General features: G+C 30.4%; 1 pseudogene; it reads left to right on the forward strand.

Moving 5' to 3' along the window:
• Positions 1–3,349: 3,349 nt before the first annotated feature.
• LOC100795874 (protein SIEVE ELEMENT OCCLUSION B-like) lies at positions 3,350–7,584 on the forward strand (annotated as a pseudogene).
• Positions 7,585–8,035: the final 451 nt, after the last annotated feature.

Here is an 8,035-nt window from a genome sequence, read left to right on the forward strand (position 1 = left end):
GGACCAACATGTATCTTCCAAAGTTTGCTTTGCTTAAACATGAAGTGCCACTTTAGCTTTTGTTTGTTTACTTCATTATATATGCTTCTGTCTAGATCAATGCATTGTGTCCTATGTAGCCATTATGTTCGCCCTTGAATAGGTTGGAACTAAATAATGGCTTATTTTCGTGTGTATGTTACTGAATTTTCATCATCGAATAAAATTAGTTTTATATGCAAACTACTCTTGATATTTGACTCGATTTTGATTCATTATATTTGGGTAATGTGATTTCAACTTCCTTATTGTATTTTGCTTATGTGATTACATCTTATTTTTTCTATTCTGTATCATCCATCCTATGTTATAAGTATTAGTAAGAAAATTCAATAGACATTTTTTTAAAATTAAGTATATTTTTATTTTTTAAGTTAAGTATTGAAAATACTATAATGCCCTTAAAATAGATTACTTAAAATAAAATAATTTAATATTTGTGTCTTAAATATTTTTGTGAAACTTAATGCACTCCAAATAAAAAAAGAGAGAAGGAGTGAGATAAACAAATATGCTTTTATAGAACTTGACTTTTGGTCTAATCTTATGTTAGTTATGTCATAAATTCTTATCGCTTAGCCTAACCTATATATTTTAATTCCTAATTATCATCATCCTTTTCATATTATCGTCATATTATCATCGTCTAAAGATCAATTTATTAAAATTTTCATTTGTAAAGAAAAAAGTTTCTTAAGGGGTTAATGCATATGGGTGTGTTTGTTTAAACTTAAAAAAATAATTCTAAAATAAATATTTTTTTATATAAGTATTTTTTAAAGAAAAATATAGGATTTGTTTCTTAAAATAAGTATATTTTTTTAAGCAGAAGTAATTTAGATAAACACATTAAAAAAATTACTTATTTTAATAAAATAAATTCCGAATTTAGAAGTAATTGAATTAGTAGTGTACGTAAACTACATTAAGTATATCTACCACTACCTTCCCTCTCTTTCCATTTTATTTTTTGGGACGTTAATTTGATCTCCCATGTTCTAACTAAAAAGGAAAAAGAAAAAAACTTAACTATGTTATTGATTTCTCAATAATTTGAGTTACATGGAGTTTTATGTCTCTGGTTCCTTAAGTTTAAATTTATTTTTTCAGTTTCAAAAAATGTTCATTTAGTCCCTTTTATGGGTAAAAAAATATCACTACAAATTAAACTATGCATTTAAATTTTCAAAAAAATCAGTCACGAGAAACTAAAAAAAATAAATATAAATTTAGGAGACCAAAAACAATAGTAACTTAAATTTGAGGGCAAAAATATATTTAAAAAATAAAATAATTATTTATTCACTCATTTCTTTTTTTATTCCATATTTTTACATTTAGTTTTGGGCTACTCTTATGGTTTACAAGTATTTAACAAAGTGTTTTGGGCGTGAATATGTTCCAGATTTTTTTTGGGCAAAATTTTAATAGTTTGATCTATGCACTGTTAATAAAAAAATATAAATATAACATGTAATATGATATAATAAAAAAATATATAAACAAATAATGTGATGATGATAACACTTATGATTCTAAGTGTTATCATTGATGTTTTGGATTTGTTTCAGACATAATTATAATCTTTTGGTTTATGCACTATAACCAAGAAAAATATTGGTACGATAAATAATTAATATGATGCCATAAAAAAAAAATAATGAGTTAAGTAATGGAGTATATATTCACGTATCACTACTCATGTGAATGATAGTCTTAACTTCTTGATAAAACTCTTATAAATTAACTTGCACATAAGTTAGTTTTACTTTGTGACATGTCATTTTTTTCTTTTAGAAATATTTCTTGATAAGTTTACTCAAGCATTTCCTGATCCATATGTAGGCCGGTCGGTAAGCCCATCATAAATGGGCCGTGTTGGCCCTAGTAGAACTGATGGATACATTTATCTTTATATAATGGCGCTTGATCTAATGCACTCGCTATATATCTAACACTTTCACGTGAGAAAAGATCACCCATGCATCATTGCTCATTAATTTTGGATGGGCATAGAAAGTAAGAAACTAAAGTAACACAACACCAGGGGACTATGGATTGAGATTCAAGGATTTTAAGAGCTTTGCTTTGCCTTAAACGAGAGACACTCAAAGATATGTTGTTCTCATCAGCAAAGTGTAATATAAAAAGCATCTGGGCCAAGGCGAGATAATGTATCAACTGTAGCTGATTTTGAAATATCAAAAGAGAATGGACCCGAGAAAGAAAACTAACTCAAAAACGTATGTGCTAGTCAATCGCTTGCACATATTAAAGTTGATAATTACGCTTCAAATTTCAAATGTGTTAGCATATGCCCAAAGCCCCACTTGTGGGTGTGTGATGGTAGTGTTTATATCCGTTAATTACTACTGTTGTCATCGTAATATATTGATATATGGTCCAGACAATTGCAGAATTTATTTCAGTGGATATTTAAAGAAGTACATCTTCCTGAGTTTGCTTTTTATTATTTTTAGAACTTTTGAAGTTATATAGGAGTTAGTTTTAAGTTGTAATACTTGGTAGGGTCACACCTTCAAAAATCTAAATGAATATTAACTATTATATATATATACACACAGGCATATGACTTTGTGGAAATAATTAGTGGGTTACAATAAAATTTCGTCTTGAGATCATAATAAAATTAATGTACATATATAATAAATAATGAAATTATTAAACTTTTACTCTCTATTATTTTTTTATAAGTTGTTGGTGTTATAAAATTTTTAATTTATTTTAAGGTGCATATTTTAGACGAAAGAAATTAAAATTCATTTCTCATGTACAGATAGAGTATCATGTAAAAGCTTGAGTACAAATCAATGTTGATTATTTAATTTCACATATGTACTCTCATATATGTTCATGATGAACAATTTTTTTAAGCTGTTTTAAGATTTGTGTCTGGAGAAGCTTCTTTGTTGTTCAATAAAATTACGCAGTACAACATTTGTTCTTTCCTTGAACCCGGCCGTAACATTTTTCTTTTCTCTATTAGGGAAGTGGCACAAGATTATCTTTTTCTAAAGTTCAGATGAGCTTTCCAACAAATTGCCAATGATATCCTCAGTCATTTCGCATGTCTCATGAACCCCATAAGGGGTATGTTTAGAAAATTACATTAGAGAGGCACATTTCACGCCAGGAAAGGCCCCAGCAGAAGCTACTTGGTATATTTTCTCTTTTTCTAAACTCTATAATTTACTTACAAAGTAATTATACCAAATGTAAACTCTTGTTCCAACTTCAGCCCTATATATACGTGGATCAGACGAACCAATCCCGCAAGGCATCCTTTGCTTACAAAGCTAAGAAGTTGAAGAATACTACCTAGCTAACCTTAAGTTATTAAGCCGAATCATCACCATGTCACTGTCCAATGGAGATGATTCAACTGTCACTTCCAAGCAGCAAAAACCTCAGCTTCCGAACCCTTTTGATCTCACTGACTCTGAGATCCTTGAGAAAGTTTATCTGACCCACCTCCATGATGATGACAGGTGCGATGTAGAAGTCCTTTCGGACATTGTGTCAACTGTTGTACTTAAGGTATATATATATATATATATATAATTCACCTCTTCCATTCATTCTCCCACACCCAACAAATAACAATTTTTTGCTAATTTATTTCTCTTTCTATGCATAAATTTATAATTAATATCACCTTCACAATGTAAACGATGTATTATAAATGCACACTATATATATGCATGTTAATTTATCATCTAAATCTAATTAACGTTTTAATTGGTTATCGCGAGTCACAGACGAGGTTAGCTGAAGGCAAAGCATATCAGACCGTTTTCCAACCAGAATATCGTACAATGAAGCTGATTTCTTGTCAGGTTATCTTATGGTACAACTATCATTATTGTTATTCCTTACTTTATTTGCATGTTATTATTAGTGAATGTGTCACGCGCGAGTCACGCTTTATGATATTATGATATATCTTGTGTTTGCAACGTACATGCATATATAAAAGCCGATTGAATAATGAAATTTGAATCCAAATAAAACAACTTAACTATGATGACAGATCATAACGACACCACGTGGTGAACGCTACGTGCATCAAACAACAATGTGCATTCTTCAGCACCTGAGAAGCTACTCGTGGGAGGCAAAAGCACTGGTAACTCTAGCTGCTTTTGCTTTGGAGTATGGGAACCTTTTGCACCTGAGTGATGTTGCAACGCCAGAGAAGCAACTCACAAACTCGTTGAAACAACTGAACCAAGTTGAAGCTAGAAAGAAGCCTGCCACCACTTTGGTGGAGTTGGTAATGGAAGTGCTTCATGGCATCCAAGAGTGGACAAGATTATCAGGTCTTGATTATGACATAGTGGAAGTGCCTTCCTTGACAGAAGCCCAGCAAGAGGTCCCTGTTGTTGTGTATTGGATAATTGCTTCCCTTGTTGCTGCCACCGCCAACCTCGTTGGTCTATCGTATGTTATCTTTCTCAACTTCTGATAAGATCATCAGAACAACTTTTAGAATAATTTCATCACTCTCTGCATACTTATCGGGTCACGTCAAAACATTTACTAGGTTGTATATATGTATAGTTTAATTTTTAAATATATTTTTAGTTTCTATGATATTTTTTAAAAGAATTTAAATTTATTATAAAATTTATGTAGTTTTTTTTTTACATTTTTAACTAATTAAAAATTAGTTTATATATAAATTTTAAAATAAATATTATAAAAATTAATGATTCAAATTTATGATTAGATGCAATACAAAATCTTTTATATCGTTATATATTTATATTATTTCTGTCCTAAAATAAGTGTTAAAATAAATATGTTTTGAGTTATTTTATATTGTGTAATAAAAGTTAATAAATAAATAAAATAAAATAATAATTTTATAAAATTAATCTTATTAAATAGATTAAATAAAATAATATTAATGTTAGATTAAAATCTAAGTTGACATTTATTAGTAATATTATGGAAAAAAATAATTACTGGACACTGAAACGTTAAATACCACACTTATTTTAAAATAATTTTTTTTTAAATGCGATACATATCTTAGAGATGAAATGAGTAATATTTTTCTCAATTTAACACATTAGTTATATAACTGAAGTTCTTTATTAATTTTGTTTCAGGGAATATAAATTATCAGCTTTTCTGGAAAGGCTTTCTTCAGCTGCTTATAAATTCAAGGAACATCTGAAATCGAGCCTAGTGCAAAAAGGTTATGCAGTTAGTGCTCCCCAGTGTATATTAATTTGGGAGCACGGTTATTTTTAATTTTGGATCAATTGACGAATAAGTATGATATGAAACTGATCTAACAGGTTATGTCTATTTGTTGCAGGTTATGCAGATGAATACTACAAGCGCAGGAATGCAATTTCTAAACCCAAAGATATAGTAGAATTCTTGAAGCTTCTGATCCATCACAATGGATCAAAGGTTCAAATATATCACGGCAGCATCAAAACCAAAACTGTTAGTCTCTAGAACATTTGGACTTCCTTAACTTTTGTCTATTGTTTAAGAAGGAACCACCAATTATTCTATCCCCCAAAAGTTGATGACTACGCCAACATATATATATTTTTATGAAAGAATTTATGTAGCCTTTTGATTTTGTTATTTTTCCTAGGGGTCATCTTAAAAACAAAACTAATGATTATGTCCTTTCTCTTTTTATTATATGTATATCATACAGGATATCGAAGTCTTCAGCCAGAAATATGTCTTGTTGTTCATTTCAAGCCTCGACAAGATTGAAGATGAGATCTCACTTTTGAACTCAATCCATGACAGATTGCATGAGAATCCAAATGAAGTAGTAAAAAATTACAAGAAAGGGGATTTCAAGATTTTGTGGATCCCCATTGTGGATGCCTGGGACGTACAGGCAAAAACACAAGTTCAATATCTTGAAGGATACCATCAAATGGTACGCAGTGGAGTTCTTCACTGAATTGCCAGGCACTGACCTGATAAAAGAGAAATTCAACTACTTGGGAAAACCTATTATCCCAGTGCTCACCCCTCTTGGTGACATAATGAATGAAGATGCAATGAACTTGATTTTTCAATGGGGTATCGAAGCGTTCCCCTTTAGGAAAATTGATGGCATTGAGCTTACTCTAAAATGGAAATGGTTCTGGGACGCAACAAAGAAAGCAAATCTTGGAATACAGCAGGTAATTAAACATATTATGCATATTTCCCTGTTGTTATTTAATCACCTCATTAGACAAAAAAATATATAACAAGAATATCAATATAAGAGTTTAATGATAATGCATTAATAATGTAAAATAATTTTATATTATCATTTAATTACCTATTAATTAATTATTAATATGATTTCTATAATAATTTTATAAAAATTAACAAACATATCTAAATGGTAATTTCTAATTAATAATATAAAATTATTAATAGTAGAGTATTATTATTTATAATTAGAATTTAATACTTATGTATTTATTATTATTATTATTGAATTACCTTAAAATAATTATTTTAAAAGTTAATAAATTTATAATGATGAATTATATATGATCCGATAATTGATAATTGTATAAAACTTTGTATACTTGTATAATCATCTTTCTCTTATAATTAATGCATTATTTTTTAGTGATATATAAAGGAGATTGATACGAGGAAATTATCTGTGTGTACTTAATTTTGTTTTCAATGTGAATTAGGTCACTGGCGACAGGTACATTTTCATCTCTAGAGGTGCTGACAAAAAGTCCAAGACTTCACAGTGGCAGTGGAGAAAACAAAAGGGCATGCAACTATCTTGAACACTGATACAATAATAGATCACTATCAGTTGGGGAAGGAAGACCCCACGGATGTTCGTCGTTTCTGGATAGAAATAGAAAGGAAGAGACTGAAGAAGCACAAAGATGCAGTGGACTGTGAGATTCGAAAGATTGTGAAGACCTTGCTTTGCCTCAAACAAGATCAACAAGGATGGGCTATTCTCACCAAAGGCTCTAACGTTAGGGTTTTGGGTCACGGTGAACCAATGCGCCAAACTTTGGCTGAGTTTGACACATGGAAAGAGAAAGTGTTTCAAAAAGAAGGGTTTGACGTAGCCTTTGATGAGTACTATAAGACTAAGCTTGATGAGTTATATGCTCGCCAAGAATGTGATTTTGTTAAGAATAATGCAGATGTGCTAGTAACTATAGCATGCCCAAATCCCACATGTGGACGTGTGATGGAGGTGACATCTGTTAATTACAAGTGTTGCCATCGTGATGCTACGAACAATGTCAACATCTGAATTATGCGAGGGGATCGAGGAAATTGAGGTTCTTAGCAACCTCCATGAGTTTGCTTTGGTAAAACTCCGTTAATTTGAATTTCTTTTTGTTGTGTCTCGAGTTAATTACTATGTTATATGCATGTCTTTTGTGTCAAGATGAAAGCCTGAATGGTGTCATGCAGCCACTTGATTTGCCCTTGGGTCATGGGAAAATAAATAATGGCTCTGTTTCATCTGTATGTCAAATAGAAAACTGAATATATAAACTTAGCTTTGCCTATGCATAACTTGCGCCGTTATGTTTTTTGTTATGCTCTTGCTTTTGCTTTTGTTTTTGCAGCATTTTTTTTTCCTTATACTATTAACGTATAAATGTATAATGTTGTTTACGAGGGGTTTAGATTCTCTCTGTACTTCCAGCAAGATCGGTTGATACACCCACCTATCATTGGAATGTGACATCTGAACTTTTTCTTTTCCTTTCTCTTCCAAAACAAAAGGTTGTTTAGGTTAATTACTTTTTAATTACATGTCATTAGTATCAAAGTTGGCCTTAGGGAGCATGACTCTATCTAAACAAAATCTAGGAAAGATAATTAGCTTTGGTACGAGATGTTATTCCTGTTGGATGACATCGATCCAATTTTTTTTCATTAATTGTATGTTTAGATAAAAGTTTATTAACTTAAATTTAAATTTACAAATTTGTGAAATTGATTGAAA

This window comes from Glycine max, chromosome 20 (genome assembly GCF_000004515.6).
Source record: "Glycine max cultivar Williams 82 chromosome 20, Glycine_max_v4.0, whole genome shotgun sequence".
In the NCBI taxonomy this organism is placed as follows: Eukaryota; Viridiplantae; Streptophyta; class Magnoliopsida; order Fabales; family Fabaceae; genus Glycine; species Glycine max.